This window comes from Oryctolagus cuniculus, chromosome 13, assembly GCF_051225735.1.
Source record: "Oryctolagus cuniculus isolate XC-2025 breed Fujian yellow rabbit chromosome 13, ASM5122573v1, whole genome shotgun sequence".
Lineage (NCBI taxonomy): Eukaryota > Metazoa > Chordata > Mammalia > Lagomorpha > Leporidae > Oryctolagus > Oryctolagus cuniculus.
The window spans coordinates 54,022,217-54,049,547 of NC_142879.1; positions in this window are offsets into that span (position 1 = coordinate 54,022,217).

A 27,331-nucleotide genomic window follows, 5' to 3' on the forward strand; every position below is an offset into this window, starting at 1 on the left:
AAGCTGACTTGCCCCAAATGGTAGAGTTAGAAACATACCAGGGGATTCCAATTCAATCCCATCAAGGTGGCATGTACCAATGCCATCTCACTATTCCAAGTGATCAATTTCAGTTCACAATTGATCATAATGAAAGGACTAAGAGTCAAAGGGAGCACATAAACAAGTCTAGTACCTGCTAACACTAACCGATAGAATAAATAAAGGGAAGAGTGATCCAACATGGGAAGTGAGATACTCAGCAGACTCATAGAATGGCAGATGTCCTAAATAGCACTCTGGCCTCAGAATCAGCCCTAAAGGCATTCGGATCTGGCTGAAAAGCCCATGAGAGTATTTCAGGCATGGAAAGCCAAGACACTCTGGCAAAAGATCTCTGTGAGTGAGATCCCAGTGGAAAGAACAGGTCTTCAAAGAAGGAGGTACCTTTCTCTGAAGGGAGGAAAGAACCTCCACTTTGACTATGACCTTGTCTAAACAAGATAAGAATCGGAGAACTCAGAGGGCTTCCATAGCCTTGGAAACTCATGACTGGAGCATAGGGAGATTACTGATGCCATAGACAGGAGTGTCAATTGGTAAAGTCAACAACAGGAGTCACTGTGCATTTACTCCTCATGTAGGATCTCTGTCCTTAATGTGCTGTGCATTGAGATTTAATGCTATAACGAGTACTCAAACAATATATTTCACTTTGTGTTTCTATGGGGGTGCAAACTGTTGAAATCTTTACTTAATGTATACTAAACTGATCCTCTGTAAAAAAAAAAAAAAAAAAGAAATTATCAACTCCCAACTTGACTCTCACTGGGATTAAACATGACAATAGGTCTGATCTGATTTCATCATCATTTAAAAAAAATCATCTATTATTTTTCACTTTATGTTTCTGTGTGGGAGCAAACTGTTGAAATCCTTACTTAATGTATACTAAGCTGATCTTCTGTATATTAAGATAATCGAAAATGAATCTTGATGTGAATGGAAGGGGAGAGGGAGTGGGAAAGAGGAGGGTTGTGGGTGGGAGGGACGGTATGGGGGGGAAGCCATTGTAATCCATAAATCGTACTTTGGAAATTTATATTCATTAAATAAAAGTTAAAAAAAAAAAGATGTTCTAGAGAGGAACATAAGACAATATGCAAATAATTGAATAAATATTTAGTGGGTGAGGTGTGTAGGTCCATCAATTGTAACAAATATACCACTCTAAAGCTTGGGTGTTGACAGTCGGTGAGGCTGCGCCTGTGTGGTGGCAGGAGGTATACTCATATGTGATCTCCGTGCTTCCTCTTGAATTTGCTGTGAATCTAAAATGGCTGTAAAAATAATGAAGGGAGGATGGGGGAGGAAGGAACTGGGTGCAGTAAGAGGATGGGGATACAAGCTGCTTCCAATGGTTGCTACTTTATATAGAGGGATTTTTGGAGGCCTCGCTTGTCAAGTGGGCACTTGATTAGAGACTTGGGGAAGTGAGAGATCTGTGGCTAAGCATGAGCACTCCAGGTAGAGACCAAGCAAAGACGCTGAGGCAGGAGTGTAGTTTGGTATCTTCAAGAAGTATCCAGGAGGAAAGAGAGTGAGCAAGATGTAGAAAGGCAGAAGATAAAGTTGGAGGACTGGATGGACCAGACTGGAAGCATCCCTCAGGGCCTTGTAAGCATTGTGAAAACTTTGGTGTTCTGCTCTAAGAAATGATGTCTACTAATTTAAAGCAAAAATGGCAAATCAACTTTGGATTTTTACTCTGAATGAGAATCCATTCAAGGTTGTTGAGTAGAAGTAAGACTTTTTTTTAAAAAAAGATTTACTTATTTATTTGAAAGGCAGAGTTACAGATAGGCAGAAGCAGAGAGAGAGAGAGAGAGAGAGAGAGAGAGAGAGACTTCCATCCTCTGGTTCACTCCCCAGATAGCTGCAATAGCTGGAGCTACACAGATCTGAAGACCAGGAGCCAGGAGCTTCTTCCAGGTCTCCCATATGGGTACAGGGGCCCAAGCACTTGGGCCATCTTCCACTGCTTTCCCAGGCCATAACAGAGAGATGAATCATAAGTGGAGCAGCTGGGATTCGAACCAGCGCCCATATGAAATGCCGGCACTACAGGCGGTGGCTTTACCCTCTACACCACAGCACAGGCCTCAAGAAGTGAGACATTTTAAGAAGGACTGCCAGCTGCTGTGTTGGGAATAGAGTGTGGAAACAACGGTGGGTTCCTGAAGAGCAGTGAGGTGGAAAGGATGATGCCAGGGACCAATAAGATTTATAGAGCAGCAGAGGGAAAAGTCAAGAGTGACTCCAAAGTGTGGAACATGGACACAGGGTAGAACCAATAATTGTTGGTCCCATTGGTGGTGTTGGCATACTGGAGACTGAGTAAGAAGGGTAAGAGGTGGAATCTGGAGAACTGGATGCGTGGTGTTGAGATGGTAGAGAAGTTGCACTTATTGGGACTCACAACACCCAGGGTGGAACTGTGTGAGTAGGAAGCTGTTGGGGTGGAGTCGGTGGTGAGGTGGAGGAAGAAGACATGAAACTGCGAGCCCAGAATAAGGGAAAGACGATTTACGTGGGTGTTGACATCACCAAGTGTCAGCAGTCGTATTAGAGAGGGCACGTGAATCAAGGCTACACTTTGAATAAATGAAGAGAAATGGCACAGGCAGAGGTAGCTGATTGAGGCCTGGAGGGGTAGTTCGAGAAGCCAGGAGGGAGGCAGAACGGCTGGAAGCATTGGTGGATAGGAGGTGGTACTCATAGTCTGCCTCAGATCGGGTAGTTCAAGATGTGTGGGAGAAGACTGAACCATGATATGAAAAAGGTTGCCAGGAACACAGTGTCATCAGGAGAGCCAGGTTGATGTGGGCAACCAAACCAGAGGGTGAGGATAGGCAGCATCCAGCTGATGACCAGCCGGGGGTTCCAGATGCCGCAGTGGAAAGTCTTCAGAAGTGAAAGGTATGGGGCCGCACTGTGGTGCAGTGGGTTAAGCCTCCGCCTAGGGCACTGCCATCCCATATGGGTGCCAGTTTGAAGCCCAGCTGTTCCACTTCCAATCCAGCTCTCTGCTATGACCTGGGAAAGTAGTAGAGGATAGCCCAAGTGCTTGGGCCCCTACACCCCTACACCCCTGCACCCATGTACCCATGTGGGAGACCAGGAAGAAGCTCCTGGCTCCTGGCTTCGGATCAGCTCAGCTCCGGCCATTGCGGCCATTTGGGGAGTGAACCAGCAGATGGAAGATTTCTCTCTCTCTCTGCCTCTACCTCTCTGTAACTCTGCCTTTCAAATTAATAAATAAATAAATAAATACATCTTTTAAAAAAAAGCGTGAGGGGTAGTAGGGAGAAGCACAAGTTAGCTGAACCGTGTGAGGATGAGTTGGTGCTGAGGAATGACCTGGGAGGTTGGGATGACGAGCACCATGGGAGTTGTCCTGTTGATCAGCAAGGCTGACTGTGGTGATGACTGGCTGGAGGGCGTTTGAGAGTCTTTCTGGGAGCGCTTAGAGCTCTACGGTTCCTCTGTCAGTGGAGGTGTGGAAGAAACATGTGGAGGGACACATGGAGAAACACATGGGGCACTGCCCTACGTCAGCCCTGCCAGGAAAGGGCTGGACACTAGGTGAGGGGTAACCGTACCTGGAGCCCACAGCGCTCTGGGGCTCCTCTTTACCAGTGGTGGAGGTAAGGGTTAAACAGGAGCTGGAGCAATGCTGGGGAAAGGAATGCAGAGAAGAGAAATGCAGTTCAGAGCATCTAGCCCTTCTCTCCATGGAAATATAACTTGGGAACTTGTTTGTAAGAAAAAAATTTAATACATATTGAGAACCATAAAATCGTGCCCATCCTTCATTTCAGTGATTTCTCTACTAGGAAATTATGGTAAAGACACATTCAAAAATGTGGACAAAGGTACAAATATAGAAAGCACACCATGATTTTATTACTATAACAAAATGAAAAAAAAAATCAACAATGAGGAAGTCATCCAGTAAATTATGACCATCTGTATTTAGGAGTAACATGAAGATTTTTTTAAAAATATGTTTATAAGAATGGCAGTGGAAAAAAATGGCAGTGACAAATAAGCAAGTGATAGAAATATAAATATATATATACATATGTATATATATAATTCAAAATTTTAGGACAAATGAAAATGCATAAAAATACCTGGAATGGTACATACTTAATCTTTTGTATTGCATGGTAGTATTATGGGTACTTTTTGTTTTCTTCTTTATATTTTTCAATACTTTCTACTTCTTTGGATAAGTATCTATATTACTTTCTAATAATAAATGTAAAGATTTTTGGACCAATGTTGTGACTTAGTGGGTTAAGCTGCCACCTGCAACACCGGCATTCAATATGAGCACCGATTTGGTTTGAGTCCCAAGTGCTCCACTTCCTATCCAACTCCGTGCTGATATGCCTGGGAAAGCAGGGAGGATGGCCCAGGTCCTTGGGCTCTTACATCCACTTGGGAGACTTGGATGAAGCTTCTGGCTCCTGGCTTTGACCTGGCCCAGCCCTGGACATTTCAGCCATCTGGGGAGGGAACCAGATCTCTCTCTGTTTCTTTCCCTCTCTTTCTCTGTAGTTCTGTCAAATGCAAAAAAAAAAAAAGTAAAGATTGTGATGAGTGATGAGAATTACTGAAATAAAAGTCCCATTTAAAAACTGAAGCGCAAATAGGACATTCCATTGCCCTATCTCACACTATTGTGTATGAACAATTACAATTTCCCTCAAATCCAATATTTTGACAATTTTACTAAATCAGGACCTAACTGGAACTTACAGCAGAGAGGCCAAGGCACAAAGAATGACACTGGTGAACAAGACAAAAAAATCCCCAATTATTTGCAAGTCGGAGGCCAGCATCCTCTTCTGCATCTGTTGGGAAGAGTGCCCAGCGCCTTTACAGGAAACAGAATATTCCGTGCCCTGTCGCTTACTCCCCCAATTCCTACCCTGAATAGCTTTCTTCCCAAAAAAGAATAAAGAATACTCAATGGAAACTATTAAAATGCTTGGCACAACTACACAGACAGACACAGAAGCCAATTAAGTATAAATATTTCATACCAGAACTGTCGTTTTGACCCAGTCACTAATATCCACCCGGCCACAGATCTGAATGTTTGGGTGAAAACGACAGGACAGGCACAGGTTGGTGAGCCAGCTGCAGAGGGGGTCCATTCAGAGTCTTCACATCTGTCTGGAGGATAGATGTGTGTGTCTTGCGAAGAGCACAGAAGGGGGTGAGATGTCTGATCAGCTCCCTGAGCCCAAGGACGCTCATTTTGTTCCTTCGACGATTAAGCTTCCCATAACCACCACTTTTTTTTTTTGGCCTGAAACCAGAAGATTCACTCCTGTCTTTGGATTTTAAAGCTATTGGTGCCTTTCTCTGTATATATATATTGTTGTTTTTTCTTCTTCCTTCAACATTTAGCTGATTTAGGTTTTGAAAATGCATGAGTCTGATGAACTACTCCGAGAAGGCAGGCTGGCTTTTTTTTTTTTTTTTTTTTAGGATAAATGCTGTGGGGTGGTGTAACACAGAGGGCTCAAGCTGGGGGGCTGGCATTTAGTGTGCAAGTCTGGCGTGTTCCTTCTCAGTCCTGGGCTTCAGGCTCCCCGTCTGTAAATACAGCATGACAGTCTCTGCTGTGCTGTGAGGTTGTTGTGAAGATGAAATGAGATAATGTTTTATAACCCAGTAGACTGCAGTTTCAGGCAATGTTGTGCTTCCTTACTAAGTGCTCTGCACTCATTTCTCTCCAGGGAACACCGGAACAAAATACTTTATAATGCACTACCCTCGATCACTGTGTTAATCAACTCACACACAGATTAGTCTGAGCGAGGATGGAGTTACATTCATTCATTCATCCTCTTTGAGCACCAATAACCTATTTGTAAGATAGCATTTGAAAGACCATATAGACTACCTCTCTGCATATTAAAAAAAAAAAGTGAAATCCATTTGAAAACACAGTTGAAAATCTCTACTTCCAAAACGAGGGTGGATTCGATTACTTGAAATTCTTCCTATTACAAAACATGAAGAAATATTGGGAACCTGTAATTTCTTCTTAAATTCATTATTTGAATTCCAAGAAAACATGAAAAATGCCTGGGGGTAAAAATGAAGACTGATGTGCACAAAAGGCAAACGTGAATTAATGTTGCAACAACACAGTGGAGAAGGAAGAGTGAGAAAGTAGGAAATCTCTTGCCACTCTTATGAAGCTAATGGATCTCTCTCTTCTCTTCCTCCTCCATCTCCTCCTCTTCTAAAAGCTAAATTATAAAGTTTCAAACACATACTACAGAATACTGTGACACTCTCATACACCTATCACCTAGGATCAACTTTTATCAAGATTTTGCAAAATTTCATTTGTCTTTCCCTTATTTTATATTTGCTGAAGATTTTACATTGAATCTCAGATGTTATGTCATTTAATTCCCCATACTCTTGTCTATATATCTATATTTAAAGATTTATTTATTTATTTGAAAGTCAGGGTTACAGAGAGAGTTACAGAGAGAGATACAGATTGAGACCTTCCATCTGGTTCACTCCCCAGATGGCTGCAACAGCCAGGACTGGGCTTCATCTGGGCCTCCCCTACGTGTTTAGCAAGGGCCCAAACACTTGAGCCATCTTCCACTGCTTTTCCCAGGCCATTAGAAGGAAGCTGGATCAAAAGTGGAGCAACTGGAACTTGAACTGATGCCCATATGGAATGCCAGCATTGCAGGCAGAGGCTTTGCCCGCTATGCCACAGTGCCAGTCCCAGAGAGAATTTAAAGAAGACCTAAGTAAATGGTGAGTGCAATATGTTCATGAGTCAGAAGACTCAATATTATAGGGATCAGTTTTCCTCAAAATGATCTATAGATTCAATATTATCCCAATCAAATTCCCAGCAGGTTCTTTATTGATATGTTGATTCTAGAATATATATTGAAATTCAAGGAATCTAGGGTAGCCAAAGTAACTTTTTTAAAAAAAATATTTCTTTTATTTATTTTAAAGAGTTACAGAGAGAGAGAGAGAGAGAGAATCTTCCATCCAGTGGTTTATTCCCCAAATGGACTCAATGACTTGAGCTGGGCCATCCTTCACTGCTTTCCCAGGCCATAGCAGAGAGCTGAATCGGAAGTGGAACAGCTGGGACTGGAACCAGCGCCCATATAGAATGGTAGAGCTGCAGGCCTGGGCTTTACCCCACTGTGCCACAGCACCACCCCCGCCAAAGTAACTGAATAAGAACAAAGTTGTACCTAACAACTGCTAACTGACACTACCTTATTACCTTCCAAGACTTATTATAAAGTTCCAGTGACCAACAGTGTATTATTGACATAAACAGATAAACAGATAGTCCTGAAATAAATACACGGATACTTAAACTACTGATTTTTAACTAAGGTATGTAGGCAATTCACTAGTGAAAGGACACTCTTTGCAACAGATGGTGATAGAATAATTAGAATACACAAATATAAACAAAATGAACAAAACATTGATTTAAAATGAGCCACACACATTTCTGTAAAATCTAAAACTATAAATCTTCTATAAGAAAATGTAGGAAAAGGAATTTTTGTCACTCTGGTTTAGGCAAAGATCTCTTAGATATAGTACTTAAAACACCATTTATAAAAAAATTGATAAACTGAATTTCATCAAAATTAAGAATTATCTGCTCTTCAAAAGAACTGTTAGGAAAATGAAAATGCAAGGTTCATTTTGGGAGAAAAATATTTGAAAAACATTTTTGATAAAGGATTTTGTGTCCACAACAGTAACTCTCAAAACTTAATAATGAAGGTATTTATTCAATAGAAATAAGATTCTGTATCTATAAGAAGATTTATCCTAGCAGTTCTTTTCATACAAGCTCCAAATCATAAACAACTCAAATGTCTATCAACAGACAAATGGTTAGGCAAATTATGACAGCCATTTAAGAGTATACTACTTGACAATAAAATAAATGTATTGATACATGCAACAATGTACGCAACAATGCATCTCAAAATAATTTTACTGAGGAAAAGTATTTGAACATAGAGTACATATTATAGTTCCATTGATATAAATTTCTAGACAATTCCAACATGAAGTAGAACAGAGTTTGCTAGGGAGGTAGCATAGGGGAGGAGCAAGAGAGCAAGCTTGCAAAGGACACCAGGAGACATTAGATCTGGAGGGATATGATCAGTATCTTGATTGTGGTTTCATGACCATATAGATAGGCTCAAGCTTAGCAATTGTACAATTTAGTAAAAGGCAAAAGATTTATTTTCTGAAGAAAAACCAGAGTATGCAATTGTGCAATTTAAATATGTGTAGTTTATTGAGTATAAACTGTGTAAAAGAAAAGATCCTAAAGAGAGACAAGAGAATAATATGATACCAATTAATTCATACTTATCAAATATATAAAAATTCCTGGACACATAATGATGAAAAAATATTGACCTCCATTAGAAGTTATTAATGATAACTTTCATCATTATTCTAAAATTGATGAGGAAGGAGAAATGTCAAGCCTTTATGATAAGTTTTTCTGTGTTTTCATAGATTATTTTTCAGGTTATCTAAATAGTTGATGAAGAAAAATTCTTCTTTGTAAAGAATTCCAGCTAGTGTATATGATAGAATAGAATCATACACTTTTTTTTTTTTTTTTTTTTTTTTTTTGACAGGCAGAGTGGACAGTGAGAGAGAGAGAGAGAGAGAGAAAGGTCTTCCTTTGCTGTTGGTTCACCCTCCAATGGCTGCCACGGCCGGCACGCTGCGGCCGGCGCACCGCGCTGATCCAAAGCCAGGAGCCAGGTACTTCTCCTGGTCTCCCATGGGGTGCAGGGCCCAAGCACTTGGGCCATCCTCCACTGCACTCCCTGGCCACAGCAGAGGGCTGGCCTGGAAGAGGGGCAACCGGGACAGAATCCGGCGCCCCGACCGGGACTAGAACGCAGTGTGCTGGCGCCGCAAGGCGGAGGATTAGCCTAGTGAGCCGCGGCGCTGGTCAGAATCATACACTTCTAAAATCTTTTTGCAAATCCTGATAAATCCAATCAGAGATTATCCACAGGTGCTGAGACTCTTGTAATGAAGAAATAAGGCCAGATACCATGCAAACACCCTGATTAACCTCAGAATCATTGAATGATACAAGCAGACTCCATGTGCCTCCCTCTTAATGTGGTGCAGTAGGAAATACACAGAGCTATGTCTGAATTATTCTTTCAAATAAAAATGGAACCTAAATCTATATTTAATCATTGATTTAGGGATACAGGGAACCCAATGAAACAAGTACCCTGTGAGATATTGGTCTTAATAACTCAGCTCACAAGACAGTGATACCAACATATTGTTTATATGGCCCAGATTGTCTGATATTTTCTAATAAACGTAGGGTTTATATATATTTTCTTTTTGAGGAAATTGTCTTTTTGCCTTTTCTGATAACTGGGGATGTAAGAGGCCCCCAGGCTTCAGAATGTTGCTCAATGACTATAAATCCAAAGCACAGAGAGTGGGTGTTCTTGAGGGCATTTGTCCTTGGGCACAACAGAGCTCTGTGAATTAGTTTTACTTCACTCCAGGGAACCCCTTTCTAACACTGAATGACTATAACCAGAAGAGCCATTCCCTTATGTTCTTAGATTTGTTTATGCCCTTAAAAATCATTTGTATGTGTATGTCTATATACTCTTTTTTCTAAATGTCTGCTTTTTTTTTTTTCTTTTTTTCACCTACTTGAAAGGCAAAGTGAGAGACATAGAGAAAGACGGAGGGAGAGATCTTCCATTATTGGTTCACTCTCCAAATGCCTGAATCCAGGCCAAAACCAGGAACCAGGAACTCCATCCTAGACTCCCACGTGGGTGGCAAAGGCTCAAGCACTTGGACCATCACCCATGCCTTCCAGAGTGTGCAATAGCAGGAAACAGAGTTGCTGGGACTGAAACCAGCACTCTAGTGTGGGATGCAGGCATCCTAAGCAATGGCTGAACCTGCTCTGCCACAATGCCTGCCCCTGTATTCTCAATGTACGTAAGCGTTGTTATTGATTTCCTTTTATTGATATCATTGAAAAATGTATAATGCTGTCTTATATATAAATGTATAGTGCTAGCTTATATATAATATATATTTAATAGCAATACCAAAATGATAATTTGTCTCGAGGCTGCTCTGTTTCAGACACTTTTGTAAGCTGGTGAAAATGTGATTATGTTGTGCATATGTTTAAATTTATATAAATCGCACTCTGCTATATATTTCAACCCGTTCCTCACCATCATCAGCCAATATTGTCTTTTGTTGTTGTTGTTGTTGTTGTTGTTGTTGTTGACAGGCAGAGTGGACAGTGAGAGAGAGAGACAGAGAGAAAGGTCTTCCTTTACTGTTGTTTCACCTTCTAATGGCCACCGCGGCTGGAGCGCTGTGGCTGGCGCACCACGCTGATCTGAAGCCAGGAGCCAGGTGCTTCTCCTGGTCTCCCATGCGGGTGCAGGGCCCAAGGACTTGGGCCATCTTCCACTGCCTTCCTGGGCCACAGCAGAGAGCTGGACTGGAAGAGGAGCAACAGGGACAGAATCTGGCGCCCCGACCGGGACTAGAACCCGGTGTGCCGGCACCACAAGGTGGAGGATTAGCCTAGTGAGCCGTGGCGCCGGCCCAATATTGTCTTTTTAATATAACGCCAAAGGTACATCTATTTTATTATTCTGATTGCTGCATAGTACTCCATCAACTAGCCATATCAATCCTTCTTATGTTGCCCCCAACCCATTACTACCATGAACACTACTGCAATAACCACGCCCTTGAGCCTATCCTGTTATATCGGACTTTGAGTTATGTGCCCAGAGGTGGGATTCACTAAACACTGTCACATTGCTTTCTATGAGTGTCTGCTCATTAACCTTCCCAGGAGCCTTTCACGGAAATTCCTGTCTCTTCAATCCTCAACAATCAGCACTATCCAATTTAGCATTACGTTTCCCAATCTGACAGGCACAAAAATGCTTTCCGACCATTGTCATAATTGCTTTTCTTCTCTGATATGTAGCTCGATGGAAGATGACCCATAGCTGGGTTTCCCCTAGTGGAAGTGGCATCTTCACATTCACTGCCCACTCTGATATCAGGTCTCCTCTCTTTTTCTTTTTTTAAAGATGTCAATTCTCCCCCAAGTTAACATGATCAGTGCAGTTCCAGTGCAGACCCTGGTGTGAGTTTGCTTTGCGTTCTAGCTGTTCCCTGTGCCACATTTCTCCCCAGAGACAACAAGCTGCTCCTGGAAGCTGGTCTTGCTATGGAATTCGAGTCTCCTGCGGCACAGTGCAGGCCTCGGTGAGTGAATGTTGATAAAGGCTCTGAGTGATCATGGACTTGGGAGGGAGATGACACTGGGTAAGATGTTCACTTGGAAAAGGTGAGGCCAGGCCTGGTGATGGAGCTGGCTGGCCAAGTTTAGAGGAAGGAGGGACATCAGCAAGAACAGGGTAACATCATTTGAAGCTCTCTTCTGAGGGACCAGCATAAGTACCTTCATAATCCTATTTCTAAAGATAAAGAAAGCTACAAAAAAAAAAAAAACCCTTATACATTCTTTAGCTATAAATATTCCACCTAACAGCTCCTCTTTTCCATAGTTCTGAGAGTTTGTGCCAAGTTCAACGCTGAAGCTTCCAAGAAATGGAGCCAGCGACTGTCTTAGACAATCTCCCACTGAGTTGTGCTCTGAAAGCCGAGGCTGGTGATATCATTCCTAGGAAGCATGAGGCCTCCGAGGAGCATGGGAAGAGGCTGGTCCTGGCTCAGCAACTGTCACCCAGATTGTGTGGGACTTCTCTGGAGCCCCTCTTTATTTTATGCGTTGATCAATTGCACTCAGCCTAATCAGTTGCAGAAGACTTGATAGCTTAGTGCTGCTGTGAGACCATTCTGTCCGTGCTGAGTGAAAAGGCTAGGTTTTGCTTAGCTAGCATGCTAAGCTGAAGGCCTTGGACCTGGTTCCTTTTTTTTTTTTTTTTTTTTTTTTTTTTTTTTTTTTTTTTTTGACAGGCAGAGTGGACAGTGAGAGAGAGAGACAGAGAGAAAGGTCTTCCTTTTCCATTGGTTCACCCTCCGTTGGCCGCTGTGGCTGGCGTGCTACGCTGATCTGAAGGCAGGAGCCAGGTGCTTCTCCTGGTCTCCCATGCGGGTGCAGGGCCCAAGGACCTGGGCCATCCTCCACTGCAGTCCCATGCCACAGCAGAGAGCTGGCCTGGAAGAGGAGCAACCGGGACAGAATCCAGCACCCAGACCGGGACTAGAACCCGGTGTGCTGGCGCCGCAAGGTGGAGGATTAGCTTGGTGAGCCGTGGCACCCGCCGGACCTGGTTTCTTTTGACATGTGGCTGGTTAACCCCACATTGCTCTGAAATTTAAAAAAAAAAAAAAACACTTAAATTATATTTCTTTGCCAGAGGATGTACAACAGATAGAATGCAAGCTGCCTGAGGACATAAACCATGGATTATACCTCTTTGTAGATGAGAGCTGTGCTCACAATTCAGCACTGGAAACTTATTCATTGCAAGTGCTAATGAGTGAACTACTTAGAGTGAGTAATGACAGGTGGATATTTTATCTTCTTGCCTGAACCTTGGTATTGTACAAAGGCACTTGGCCAAGCAGGCACCCTGAACTAGTTTTCTTTGGGTCAGTTGAATCAACAATAAAATTTTGTAGGTACACAGGGAAAGCAGAGAAAAGGAGTTAAAACTGCTAAAGTATGAATGACTCCAAATCACTCAAATTAGTTGAGTGTCACCCAGGACTCTGTTTCTTTGTTGAATGATTTGGTGAACTTTCTGCACAGTCCAATTTCTCTGTCCCGCTTAATTTGCTCCAGGTATGGACCCAAAGTAATCAGACCCTGACGGCTCTAGTTTATTAGTCTAGGGATGGGTAAGAGCTCCAACCAGCCAATTTATCGACTAGCTAGCAATCAGAAACCTCTCATAGATTTTGAGTGAAGAGACACACTGGGGAAGAACAAGCAGTTCTGAGGATTATAGCTGGGTCACATGGACAGAGGCAGCCAGTGTGAAGGCCTGTGAGGCCTGCTCGCTGATGCCCCCAGGCCTTCCTATCTCCTGCCCTGCCTGGCTCTTGATTTTCAGCAGTTCCTGGGCTTCTGCAAAACCTCTTTATAACCTTAAAATGCCTAAAATGCCTATAACTCTACACTTTTCCCTTATTCTTTCTAAAATCCCAGCCGCTTTGAACAGGCTTCTCATCTTTGCAACCAAATGAGCTGAGTCCAAAGTACTCCTTTCAATGATGATTTCACAGCTTGGGAATTTGATAGGCAACCGGCAGCCGCATTGCATGCTCCAGAAGATAGTGACCCTGTGGGTGGTAGGGAGGCTTGAACACTCTATCACAGCTCAGCGAAGAGAAGCATGTCTCATACAGACCTGAGAAGGCTCAGAGGAAGGAATCCAACATCAAGGCCACCTGCTCCTCCAGAGCTGCAGCCACTGGGCATGTGCTGACCACACACAGTGGCCTTCACTCCTAGATAGCTACCCAGCCAGCCAGCAGCTGCACCTGTTGCAGGCCCATAGGATTCCAGAACCAGAATAGACGTTAGGTATCTCTTTATTCATGTATCAGCCCTACAGTTTTCCTTATAAGCAATCATTCCACCTCTTCTGACCATGACAAGGCAGCATATTCATAGATAACCCTAAGAATGGAGTTCTTACTTTTAAGCCCGTGTCTGCCTCCCCTGAATTTTAACCCATTGGTGCTAGTTCCAAACCTCTGAAGAACACACACACACACATGAACTCCTTTAAAAAATGAAGTCAGGGACAGGCATTTGGCTTAGTAGTTGAGGTGCTGGTGAAGATACCCACGTCCCATGTTGGTGTGCCTGGGTTCCATTCCCCACTCCAGCTCCATCTATCAGCTTCCTGCTAATGTGTACTCTGAGAGGCAGTAGTGATAGCCGGAGCAACTGTAGCCCTGCCACCACGTGGGAGACCTAGATCGCACTCCCAGGTCCTGGCTTCACTCAGCCTTGTCCTGGCTGCTGCAGACATCTGGAGGGTAAACCAGTAAATGAAATCAATCTCTCTTTCTCTTCATCTTTCTTTCCCAATGTCTGTCTGTCTGCCTCTCATGTAACTCTTAAACTTTTAAGCATTTACAAAAAGGATGGAGTCAGCTCTTCAAACATTTGGACAAAAGAATCACATCTCTTTTAAACCTTCTTTCTGCCGGGGTAAATACCCAGGTCCCTCCATTCATTCCTTCGCTGTCACAATCACTTATTTTCCCAGCTGTGCTCTGAGTGGTCTCTGGATTATTCTTAAAATGTGGCGGCCATGACCCCTGGGACAGTGTCTGACTAAGGAGGAATACAGCAGGGCTATCACCTCCTTTCTCCCTTGTAACGACATTCATCCTTGGACCAACCAAGGATTAGGAGTGCACCCAACCCTTCTAGTCGGTGACAGGATGCTGGCCTGGAGTCAGACAGCCAGGCTCTGACCTGCCTGTGCCATCCTGCAGGCTTGCGAGTAGCTGATTGTGTCTTACGCGCCCAGACTCCTTTCCCAGTGAGTCAGCCTTGTCCGTTCCACAAAGGATGGCCCCACCTGCCGCCCCAGTCATGAGCCAGAGGTGGGCTGCTGACCTAGGATGGGCCAGGAGACCCCGACTTGGTCAGCTGGCTGTGAAGGTCATGGAGAGTCATGGAGGCTCACTCTGCTTTCCAGTATGGTTACGACAGAACAGAGAAGCCAGTCTGAAGAAGGCATGAAGAAAACTCTTTCACGGCCCCACAGAGATAGAGAGAAATCGACCAGTGATTGACAGTTTCCACAAGTGCCCACGAGAGCTCTTCCAAGAGGTTTTCATGAGGGGTCTCTGTAATCAACTCCCTTTTAAATTGAAGACTCTTTGAATCGATTTTGATTCTGAAGACATGATCCTCGACTAAGACCCCAGGCAAGTCTTTGAACCTACTCAGGTTTAATTTTTCTTGAGAATAAGTTGGGTTAATGTACAATAGTCACTTTTCACTTCACAATTCTGTCACATCATTCCCATTTTATACTTCCATACTTGGGAGGGCCTTAGAAAATAACAACCCAAGTGTATAACTTTCTACACAAACCCTGGCAAATTTCTTTTTGTATTTTGGTTGATCTCCCCAAATGTCTCACATATTAAAATATTTAAAAATATTCAGGTCTTTATTTATCATTATATTTTAATAAAAATATTAAAATATGTTCAGGTCTTTAATTATCAGATAGTAGATGGAAAAAAATTTCATACATTGTAGAAAGCTATGTAAGAGTTTTCTGTCACTGGGACCGGCACTGGGGTGAAGTAGGTAAATCTACTGCCTGCAGTGCCTGCATCCCATATGGGCACCGATTGGAGTCCCGGCTGCTCCATTTCCAATCCAGCTCTCTGCCATGGCCTGGAAAGCAGTAGAAGATGGCCCAAGTCCTTGGGCCCCTGTACCCACAAGGGAGACATCTAAGAAGCTCCTGGCTCCTAGCTTTGGATTGGCTCGGCTCCGGCCATTGTGGCCATCTGGGAAGTGAACCAGCAGATGGAAGACCTCTCTCTCTCTTTGCCTCTGCCTCTCTGTAACTCTGCCTTTCAAATAAATAAATATATCTTTAAAATAAAAAAAAGGCTTCTGTCACATCAGGTAAATTGTCCAGGAATTCCACTTATAGATGGCTTAGAAATTCATTCATTCATTGGTTTGTTCATTCATTCATCAGTTTTATCAGAGATTAATCATAGATGGGAGTAGTACTTCGACTGCAGTAAAAAGATATATGGGTGGTAGATGCGAGAGCTTTTGGTTACTGTCATCTGTGAAGATGGTCACCCAAACACAAGACACTCATATCTTGGGGTACCCTTAAGTGGGCTCTGATGTGTTGGGCCAAATTAAATGCTGAATCAAGGTCAGATAAACCGCATAAATAACTAGTGAAACACAGGTTAGAGAGTTTGCCCTTTGTTACAACATGAGCATAAAGACTTTATGGGAAAGGACACATAAATTTTGGCTAAAAGAAGCTTTTGGCTTATCTTCCAATTCCAATTATACAAGGCTATCACCACCCCCTCATTACCACAGATAAATGAAACGTCAGTTTAGAGTTTAACTTGGCAAGTAGGAAAAAACAAAGAATGCATCGTTGAGGCAAAATGCGTGCTGTATTTATTTGTAGGTCATATTTGCTTCAAAGACATAGGCAGGCAGAAAGCAAGCCTGCCTTGCCCAACTACAATGCTAAATAGCAAAGGCAATGGGAACATGGGATCATTTTTGGACACACCAGGATTAATGGGGTGTGCATATGATGTTCGGAGAGGCTTGAGGGAAAGCAGAGAAGCTGAGGAAGGATCAGACATCCACGCAAATGTCACCACAGCCACCATGCACAGAGGGCTGTTTGCAGTTGGCCTAGCCTGGGCAGCCATGATACACAAATGAACCACTGAACTCCAGTTCCTTGTCTGGTCGTTGTCATCAGTGTGATCCCAAATCCCAGATTTATAGACACTCCTCAGCCCCTCGAGTCCCTCATTGCTTTAGCTCCCATCTAATTCCCTTCCCAGAAACTCCATCCTTCTGCGTCCATGGCTCCGGAAGCAGTGAATCCGTTTGAGTGAATCCATCGGTCAACCTGTTTCTTCATTTAGAAAATGGGTATAATTATACCTCCCTCAAGGGGTTTCTGTGACACTGAGATGAGACACGTGTGCTAAGTGTTTGGCTCAAGCCACACGTGGTACCGTTCAATCACTGACAGCTCTACTATACTCAACAATCTCTCTTTTCCTACTCTGCTTTGCCTTACTTACAAATATGCTCTTTCCCCTATTTAAAAAAATCCTTTAAAGTTGTTGAGGTCTCCCTCCTTCTCTTCATCACCGAATGTCCTGAAAGACTTGTTTGTACTCCCTATCTCCTCTTCATCAGCGACAATATTCCCGAAGCCGTTGTTGCCTGATTTCAGCCCCATCATTCTGCCACTGCCGTCCCCGAGTCTGGTCTCTCGAATGGAAAATCTCCGTGTGTTTCTTTCCTGACTTTCTCTCCCTATGGTCATTAGCCTGGATTCACCGGGTTCAGAAGATTCTGGCACAGAAACGTCCCCTCCCTTGCATCCCCACATACAAAGACGGCCCCCCAGCATCTGTGATCAGGACCATCGTGCCTTGTCTCCCTGCCCTAGCAGTGGCTTCCCTACTCCAGCCTTCATCCTGCATACTCAACTCTGCTCAAACACATCCAGGGACTCCTTATTGTCTTGAGAACAAGGTCTGGATCCTTGGCAGGGCCCGTGGAGACCTCTCTGTGGCCTTACACTTCCTCATTGCTGGTCAGGGAACTTGACACACCCTTGCCACTGTCCTTTCACTCTCAGCCACATTCGTGGTCCTTTTTAGTACCCAAATCAAATATCCACACCTTTGTAAAGGCTTTCCCAGCCTTCCTTTGCCCCACCCCCATGCTGGAGTTCCAAGGCACTTTGCTCATACACTGTACCTTACCTTCAGATTGGTCTGCCCTTCCATCCGCAGTAGGCGTTAGATATCACTATCAGTGATCTTAGCTGTTGTGGCAGCCTCCATATCTAACACAGGGCCAGACTTGTGCCAAGTGATCAAACATTGTATGATACTTAATTAAGAAAACGAGGGACAAACTGTTGGAGGACCTCTGAACCCAGGGGCTGGGGAACCATGAGAGAAGTGAGTGGCAATCAAGTGAGGCATGAAGAGGCCCCACACCCGTCTGCACTTGTGCTTCAAGATAGACTTGAGAGCTGGAGAAAGTCCGGAGGCCAAATCACGAAATTACACTCTGGGGTGGGGCGGCAGTTTTGATCAGAGGTTGCAAACAAAGTCCACGTTGGTTTGTCTGGTGCTCCTTAGCTCCCTAAGTTGATAGACTTCCTGGAGAGGAAGATTTTGCCATCATTTATAGGTGAGTCCCCAGCCTGCACTTGTCTCCATGTTGTTTAGGGCAGATAAAAATGTCAAAATAAACCTGGCAAGTCTAGATCAGCAAGAACAAGAGCAGGTTGGAGAAAGAGGCAGAGGCCAGAGAAACAGCCCATTCAGTCCTGCAGACACTCCCCTGGCAGGCGGAGCCCTGTGGCTCTAGTGAGTGGAGGTTTCCCAAGACGGAGCCAACTCAGACTTTGGAAATCCAGAGCACTGACGCCTGACCTGAAGGCAAGCTAGTGAAGTAGTGCATCACCACCAAACAGCAGACACAGGGGTTTGCAGCGAAGACCAAAGGGAAGCCTAGGGCTTTAGACCTTCGTGGCAACATCAATGACAATGAATTTGCTCTGCTCTGCTCACTGCAGATTGGAAAGAAAGAGGCCCAGCCACACAGAGGCAGAACAGATGTGCTCTATGGGCAGGTGCACATCAGCACTGCTGCGGGGGAGGGAATATGCACAAGATTGCATGGCCCCATCAGGAATCCTAGGTGACACTATTAACATGTGACAGCTGGCACAGAGGTGGCATCGCCAGGAGTTAATGGATGACTCAGAGGCATTATTTATTATTATTATTTTTGCCCTCCCTCACAGGGGCTTAGAGAAAGCAGTTTGTCAAGATTTCTAGGCCTAGCTCTGTACAAATGACATAAGGCTGATTCTCAGGGGGTCCCTCTCTCATCAGAACTGCAAGCTAGGAGCGAGCACGGAAGCAAGATGGAGGGAAGGGTCAGCTGGGTGGCACTGAACCAGAATCAGGCTTAAGCCCATGGGACTGGAGAGCATGGGTCAGCTGCCAAGGAGGAACGCTTTTCTAGGTGACCAAACCTGGACTGGTTAAAAACTATCACAATAACCCATTATGTATCTTACGAACAAATAGAAGAAAGGAATGCAAAGACTCCAAACATAAATTAATGGCACAAAGTGGAAGTGTTAATTACTCTGATTTGATCGGAACACATTGTAACCATTTATTGAAATATCACACTGTATGATTATATGATTATAATCAACACATCTTTTTAATGCTTAAGAAGATAGATATGCTAACCAATCTAATTTGACCATTAAATATTGAATACCTGCATCAAATTATCACATTATGTCACATACATGTATATAATTAAAATATCAATAAAAAGGTTAAAGTAATAAATAAAAGTAACAAAAAGTACCAGCAAACCAGGGGCCGTCCTAATGATGCCATATATAAATTATATGAAGAAACACTTGTTAAGGGATTTATGAAAAGTGGTAGTTGATTTTGTCAGCAGAGATAGTACAAATTCTAAGCCATTGTCTAACAAGTTCAATACACATAGCAGAGTTAGGTTCTTCACAATATAATGAACTACTCTAAGGAGAGTGGCATTGTACTGGTTCTATCTGTTGATCTACGTGTGTATCTGTAATCAGCATCATCATCTCTCTTCTGTCGATTGCTGGAGACGAGGTAGGTTTAGTGAGAAGAGAAGGCATTTACGTGGAGGCGTATCAGTAGACAGCAGCTTTTCAGACCCATGGAATCTTCTTCCTTTATTCACATATTTATTTGTTCCCCTGTGCTTTCTTTTTGTTTATTCCAGAGGTTCAAGGCCTTCTTTCGGGTTTGCATTATGGCCTGGACTTTCGGTTCCCTAAGTCTGAACTTGGAGATTAATATGCTGTCACATTACTTTGTGCAGAGCTCACAAGGTTCTCCGAAACCAAGGGAACCAGGTTTCAACGTGATCATGAATATGACCATTGAGCAATTATGGGAGTTGCTTGGGCTCTAAATATTTCTGTACAAAGCTTCAGAAACCGATGAGATCCTGAAAAGGGTACAGGTACTTTTGAAGGGACAGATAGACCCATGCTGAAGAAGGCTAGGGGTCAACCTGTGCAGTCCTTTGGACAGCGTTTTGTTAGCCCACTCATAGTGTGGTTGACCAAGTTCCTTCACACCTGCACAGCTTCACATTGACTAGCCGTCACTGCTGGTAGCTCCTCTGGAACATCTGGAGCCTAGAGTGGTTGGGAGAGAAATGAGGGAAGGTTGAGTGGCCAGAAGGATGATGAGGATGGAGAAAAGAAAAACAGTCAGCCTGCCAAGACTAATCCGAGAAGATCCCCTCTTGCGGACTGGGTTTACCTTCTGTTTGAGCCAAGTCTGCGTGGTGTCCTTCATAAAACCGGTAACAGGATGGGAGCTGCTTAACAAACTTGTGTCTGTAATGAACATCTTAGGCAAGGAACCTAGGAAAAACCCCAATCCAGACAGATGTTTCAGGGCAGTGCAGTGGTCTCTGAGCCAAGGGGCTTGGCTAGAGGCAAGGCAGGGAGGAAAGGGAACAGAACTTGAGTTCATGGTACCAAAGGGACACAGCCTTAAGGACAGCAGTATTCCAATCACATGAGAGCATGACAGGAAACAAGAAATGAAGAAACCAATGAAAAGGCCCAGGGCACTTCTTTGGAAAAACCTAGCAAGGCCCTTGAGCATCTTCCAGGATTATACAATGGTTGTTCACACTTGGCTGGAGAATTGGCTCCAGGGAAAACTCATCATCAAACACTCCCTGGATATGTACTCATAGAAATGATGAACACTTCTGATTTCAGAGCTACACTGGGGCCAAACAGAGCTCCAAAGTTCCTTTGGTCCAAGTAAACAGAGAAGGGGGCCTCCCGAACTCCTGGCCCTGGCTTGCAGGGAGGTTGTTGGCCCACGGCTCCCCTTGGCTGCCCCAAGCTCCTCATGACATTCTGGACAACTCTTCTTGGAGTTATAGGCAGTAGTCATCCCAGCTGGGTTATGGAAATGTAACAGAACACGTGGAGAATTCAGGGGACTGAGAAGAATTAAAAGACAGGCTTCGTCAGAGTAATCGTACTATCCTGATTTTTGGGATATGTAATTATAACATCTGCATTCAGCCTGAGATCCAGCTTCCTGTACTGACTCAGTCCATGACAGTCCTCCCTTCCCTCTGCATTTCTGCCATAAATCTATTGCCCTGAATCTTGAACCATTCCTAAATATCTCCTTTGGATAGCATGCTCTTTCCATTTCAGGAATCCTAGTATACCTAATATAATGTACCTATAGTAGAATCCAGAGACAAGTCAATAATAGTTCTTTTTCTTAAGGGACTTAGAGAATACTTCAGAAAGTTCATGGAAAATAGAATTAAAGGATATTTACTTTGGTACAAAAGAAAAATTGGAATTCATGAATAGTTTTTTTTTTCCAGAAAAACACATTTTCAGTGAACTATGTTTGGCTTTAAAAACTTTTGTACATCAAAGTAACTTAATTAAATTTTCCATGGATTTTGAAGTACAGCCACATAGTCCAGTGAGAGAAATAGGCAAATAATAATAATAACATTAGTAGAGAAGTAGAAGTCTCAGGGACTGGCCTAGCCAGTGGAGCTCACAAGAGTAAGAACTGCCTTTTGAAGTTTCTCTGCAGAAACAATGGTGTGATTTTATCCCAGGACTAGAGGTGTAAGCACATTGGAGAATCACTGTAGTAGATCATGGAAATATAAAACCAATGGGGCTAGTGTCACCAGGAATAGCAAATAAAGTAGAGTCAACAGACAGGAAGCAGGGATCTGGGAACAATGAAGAGGGGGCGGGAGCTCTTGCCTAAAATAGCCAGTGTTCACAGCTTTTGGGGGCCACCAGGACAGCATATGTGGGTCAGCTGTACTTAATGGATTGGAGATAAAATGACAAGAGGGGACAGATTTAAGAGATGATTAGGAAGAATTGGATATGAGATGTGAAAAAGAAAAGGGCAATGAAAATAATTCTGAGGTTCTAGATTGGAGGGTCTGTAGTATGATAAAGGATAATCTTGCATAGAGACCATAGAGATTAGGGGAGATGCAGGTTTGAGGAGGAAGGGGATGAGTCCATTCAGGACATGCTGAGTTGAAGGTTTTCAAGAGACTACCTGGTTGACTCACTATCTCGAACATCGTTGGAAAAAAGACATAATTTCTATACCCCCACAAGATTTAGATCAGGACTAGAGGCTTGCCTCTGGGAGTCCTCAGCTAGGGGCAACAGAGAACCCCAGAGAAAGGGGATACCTGGCTCCAAGACTGAGCCATGGGGACCATCACATCCCAAAGCAGGCAGGAGTGCGAGGGAGCCATTCCAGCAGGATGGCGGAAGCAGCAGCTGACCTGCAGAGGAGGGGAAACAAGTGGAAGGTGGGAACGTGGCAGCAGGGAACGGAATCTTTCCAAAACCAAAGACTGATGAAGAAGGGAAACGGTGCTCCGGAGCAGCAGTTTGAGAAGGCGGAACTGCAGGCCGTGCTTTCTTGGCATCTTTGAAGGACATGGGCAAGGAGCCAGGTGAGGAGACAGAACTGAAGGCTGAAGATAGAGGGATACTGCTCAGGTGGCAGGGAACCCCAAGAGGTCCGGCCCTTGAGAAACTGGGTAAGGTGGTGGAGGTGCTGAGCAAGAAAACACACTTCTCTCAGGACTCTGTGTGTGTGTGTATGTGTGTGTGTGTGTGTAGCAAACCATGCTGTCTTACACTTAGAAGCCAATTGTCCCCACATATTTCAACTGCTGGCATTTCCCTCTCCTTTAGTGATCTCCTTGAAGGCAAGGACGATGACTTTACTTCTATTGTCAGTGCAACAGCTCCTAGTGTAAGAATCGAGTGAGTCATGGATGAATGAATCAGTTGTGAATGGTGAATGCACTTGGACCTGGTCATCACTGATTCCCTTGTGTCTCTGGGATTGCCCGGGCTCTCTCATCAAAAGTTGAGAACTGGGCTGTGCCTCTGAAAGCTACCTGGATTGACCTGACACATTTTAAACATTTTATCTTTTATTTATTTGAAAGAGAGAGAGAAGGATCTGGAAACTCAGTCTAGGTCTACTGCTGGGTGGGAGGGACCCAGTACTTGAGCAAACACCTGCTGTATCCCAGGGTGCACAATAGCAGGGAGCTGGAATCAAAAGTAGAGCTGGGCCCCAAACCAGGCACTCTGGCATGGGCTGCAGGCATCCCCAGGCAATATCTTAAATACTGCACCAAACACCTGCCCTTGGCATATTTTTCAAGCATTAATTTAATATGAACAAAATGGGAAGAACAACCCAAGTTATAGTTGAAATTATAAAAACAATTACTTGATGGGAAGAGAAGATACTTAAAAAAACAAAGATAGTTTTCATTTCTCTCTTTTTTAGGAGATTTATTTATTAGCAAGACAGATTTACAGAGAGGTCTTCCATCTGCTGGTTTACTCTCCAAATGGCTGCAACAGCCAGAGCTGAGCTGATCCAAAGCCAGGAGCCCAGAGCTTCTTCCAGGTGTCCCACATGGGTGCAGGGGCCCAAGGACTTTAGCCCTTCCTCCACTGCTTTCCCAGGTGCATTAGCAGGGAGTTTGATTGTAAGTGAAGCAGCTGGGACTCGAACTGGTGCCCATATGGAATACCGGCGCTGCAGGCCAAGGCTTTAACCTGCTGTGCCATAGCATTGGCCTCCCCTTTTCTCTCTTTTAAGTTGCTATCTTCTTTAGAGTCAGACTGAGCTGGAAGGTCCCAAGGTAGCAATTTGGTACATTTGCTATTTCAGCTCCCTCCCAGGTTTCTCTGTTAGTCATGACAGGGCAGGCAGAACACTCTTCATAAGCATGGGGCTGAATCAACTTCGTGAACCATTGCTAACCAAGAAGAGGGCAGAGGACGGGGGTCGGCTGCGGTTCCTGGCTTTGGCTCATTGTTTAACATGGATCTACGGGAAATTCGCTCCATATGGCCACCCACCCTCAGATGCTCTCTTCTTGGAACTCGCAGCATTTAAAGTTTCCCCCCATTCATTTTTTTTTTTAATTTTTTTTTTGACAGGCAGAGTGGACAGTGAGAGAGAGAGACAGAGAGAAAGGTCTTCCTTTGCCGTTGGTTCACCCTCCAATGGCTGCCCGGCCGGCGCGCTGCGGCCAGCGCACTGCGCTGATCCGATGGCAGGAGCCAGGTACTTCTCCTGGTCTCCCATGGGGTGCAGGGCACAAGCACTTGGGCCATTCTCCACTGCCTTCCTGGGCCACAGCAGAGAGCTGGCCTGGAAGAGGAGCAACCGGGACAGAATCCGGCGCCCTGACCAGGACTAGAACCTGGTGTGCCGGCACCGCAAGGTGGAGGATTAGCCTACTGAGCCACGGCGCCGGCCCCCCAATCATTTTTAACACCTGAGTATAGTCCAGTTACACCTTGATGGTACTCGCAGCTTCCTATCGTGTAGTGGATTTACCGATGTTCATGCAATAGCCTGTCTCCTACTCACATCAACCCCTAAGTTCCTGGACGGTGAAGTCCATGACTGGTTCATCTTCACTGATCAGATATCAGGGAAATATGTTTTCTTCAGCAAAAAAATGGTTTGCCGTTTCACGTGTCGTTGGATTCTCTGAGCCTCCACTTTCTTGTCTTTCGGAAGCCGAAGTAGATTCAGTAAAGTCCTCCCAACTCAAACTTCTAAGTGTTTCATGATTCTACACACTAGAGACTCCATCCTGAGAGCTATCCAGTGTCTGCAGCCCTGTGCTAGGACATAGTGGATTTAAATTTAAAATCCAGATGGAAAGACAGGAATAACCCACATGGAAATAGCCCCAAATATGGCAAGCCGCTTATACTGAAGACTGAATTGTGTGACAGAGCCTGCAGATGACAGGACAAGCAGAAAACCAATGCCAAGCACACAAGCTTAGCTGGTGTACCCCTAAGAATCACTCAACACACACCGGAAAGGACAGCCCTTGTAACAGTCTTCAGCTAATTGTGATTAGGGAGGAAACAGAGGGTGGGTTCGGGGATCAAACTTTGTACTCAGCAGCACGAGAACCTTGGGCCTAGAACAGTTGTTTTGCTGGCTGACTGGAACAGGGTTGGTGGGGGAGGGGCTGAGAATGCAGGTGGGTGTCAGGGGGATCATGGATACCCTGAGCTGCAAGAGAGTACAGAGCCCTTCAGGGAGACACGTAGAAAGGACCCGGTGTGCGGGACAGGAAGGGGGAAGCCAACACTGAGGGCAAACTTCTGAGTGGCTCTGCTGAGCGGGGTCAGGAATGAGACTGGGAGGAGGCACTTTGTGATGTGGAACAAGGAGAGGGCCTAGTGTGCCTGCCCCTGCGTGATGTGCAATGGTCAATGGAAAGAGCACATAGATACACGAGGTGGAAGAGACCTGGCATGTCCAGCAGCAGGACCTCAGCCATCTCTCCCCTCCTTGCTCCATTTGCCTGAGTGGACCTCAGTAAACCCCCAACATTTTGGGTCGAGGTGACCATTGGCCCTGTGACGTCCAGGCCCCGGGTCTAGTGGGCAAGTGCTCACTTCCATGTCAACTGAGCAGCAACATATTCCAGGCTAGGCCCTTCCGGAAGGCCTGGGAGGGAGATTCAGCTGTGGAACTCCCCAGAGGAGGGGCTGAGGAGACATAAGAGAGGGCTGGAGGTTTCTCAGGTCGCAGGGGACTCCTCCCCTTGGGGCTTTGGCGCTGCACTATCTATAAGTACTAGTTTTCGTGTTCCCAAACCTCGGGGATGTTTTTAAGAAAGTGCACAAGGTCAAGCAGGCATTTGGCACAGTGATTAAAGTGCCACTTGGGATGCCTACATCCCATATTGTAGAGCCTGGTTTGAATCCCAGCTCCACTCCAAATTCCAGCTTCCTGCTAAGGTGTACCCTGAGAGGCAGCAGGGATTTCTCAAGTATTTGTGGATCCCTGTCACCCATGTGGAAGACCCTGATTGAGTTACCAGTCCTGGCTTCGGCCTGGCCCAGTCCCAGCTGTTGCAGGGATTTGGGGAATGAACCAATGGACGGGAGTTGTCTCTCTCGCTCTCTCTCACTCTCTCTATCTGTCCCTTTCCCTCAATCTCTCTACACTTCAAATAAAATGAAAATGCATATATAAATGTTAAAAATGCATAAGGCTGCCTTCTAGGTTTTGCAGGACTTAGCCCTGATGCTTGCCATTCCTGGAAATATGAATGATGGGGCTTGGGTTTCAGCTGTCAGCACCGTGAGACTGCCTTGGTGTGCTGAGCGGAGTCCATGACCCCAGGCTGTGATCTCAGTTTTTAGGAGCATGTTTGTGTGTGCGTGCTTGTGTGTGTGTGTGTGTGTGTGTACGCGCGTGTGTGCATGCTTTAACTGACTGGTAGTGCTTTTCTCGTTTCCAGCAATTCCTCCTTGCTGGCTAGGAGTCACCAAAAAGAGCACAGGAGAGGACAGCAAACGCCATGCGACTTCTTACCAGGCCCAGGCTACAAGTTTGTGGGAGGCCGGAATCACTTCCCCTGGCAGCCCTAACCCTGGAGAAGGCAGAGAATTGGACTCAGAGGGAAATCCCAGAGGCTCACCAGGAGCTTTCCCTGGGGCTCAGTTGCTCTCCCCAGCTCTGCCCCAGGCAGGCTGTCGTTGCCCTAAGTCACTTGCAACATCAAGGAAGTGCCCTTGAATCCTGACCTAGGGCTTGCTTTGGGCTCCGTTCCACTCCCGAGGCTCAGTTTGAAATATTCAAGTATTGAGGGCTTCCTCTTTGCAGTTCTTTCCAAGCATGAGTCAAGTTTTCTTCAATTTTGCAAATATTTGGATCTGGGGCCAGGCCAAAACACATACATACAGAAATCACAAAGACTGAAACACAGAGTCGCAGGTTCAAAGACTCGCAGTGCAGTTGAAGAAACGTGCTCAGCAAAATAGCAATAACTCTCTAACGAGTGCTTCACTCACTCACCACATTGCTGTTGGGACACAAGTGGTCCTCGTCCTTAGGGTGTTCCCTACCTAGTAAAGAGGTGGCAATAATGGAAATAAACAAACCAAAACCGCAATGACTAACAGGTACAGTCTGAAGGTTTGTGTCCCTCCCCCCACTCATATGTTGAGCTCTACCTCCCAAAGTGATGGTATCGGGAGGTGGGGGCCTTTGGGTGATTCGGTCAGGAGGGTGGAGACCTCAGGGAAGGGATTAGTGCCATCCAAGGTCAGAGTTCCTCCTTCTGCCACGTGAGACATGGCCCTCTGTGAGCTGGGAAGTGGACTGTGCCAGACACCCACTCTCATAGCATCTTGATCTTGGACTTGCTGTCCTCCAGAGCTGTGAGCATAAATTTCTGTTCCTTATGAGCCATCCTCTCTGTGGTGTGTTGTTTTAGCAGTCTGAACAGACTAAGGCCCTAACCGTGTTCTAATGACACAAT